This window comes from Tupaia chinensis, unplaced genomic scaffold (assembly GCF_000334495.1).
Source record: "Tupaia chinensis unplaced genomic scaffold, TupChi_1.0 Scaffold000459_1, whole genome shotgun sequence".
In the NCBI taxonomy this organism is placed as follows: Eukaryota; Metazoa; Chordata; class Mammalia; order Scandentia; family Tupaiidae; genus Tupaia; species Tupaia belangeri.
This window is the reverse complement of record NW_006159968.1, coordinates 1,380,599-1,381,288: the sequence shown is the minus strand read 5'-3', so window position 1 is coordinate 1,381,288 and position 690 is coordinate 1,380,599.

The window sequence follows — 690 nt, the reverse complement described above, 5'->3', positions numbered from 1 at the left end:
CTCCCGCCCGGCCTCGGCTCGGCTTTCCCCTCGCTCGGTCTCCCTGCGAGCCGAATATAGCTCTGCGGAGCCACGTGGACCGCAGCAGGCTCCGCGGAGGCCCCGCCGGAGACAGCAGGAGGCGGCGGCGACGGCCGCGTGGGGATGGTCGCCGCTCGGAGAGGAGCTTTGCGGGGCCAGGTCCACGACTCCCCAGGCCCTGGCAGTGGCCCTGACGCTGGCGAGGTTAGACAGGAGCGTCTGGGCAGCCTGGACCATCGGGGCCTGGAGGAGAAGGCGACAGGCGCGCACCGAGAGGACGTGGCGGGTCCAGAACAACCTGGGTCCGATGCACGAGAAGGGGCCTATCCCCCTGCTGGCGACAGGGCTGCCAAAGACCTCCTCTAAGGGCGCTCGCGGGACCTGAGGTGGGATTTAGGGAGTGGAGAGGGAGGAGCGCGGCAGGACTGACCGACTGGTGGGACTGGAGCCCCAGCCCGCACTGTCCTGTTTCGGATCTGCAGAGCTGGGAGCCCCGGCCCAGCCCACGCCCTGGCTCGCCTGCCTGCCGCGGCGTTTGCCTGCCAGATGCGGAGCCTGCAGCGCGGTTCAGAGCTGCGCAAGGGCCCGGCAGAAGCCCGGGCTGGGGCTTGGGCTTCGGGGTTTGGGAATTGGGTTTGAGGATGTTTTATTTGTTTTTGTTTTTGTTTT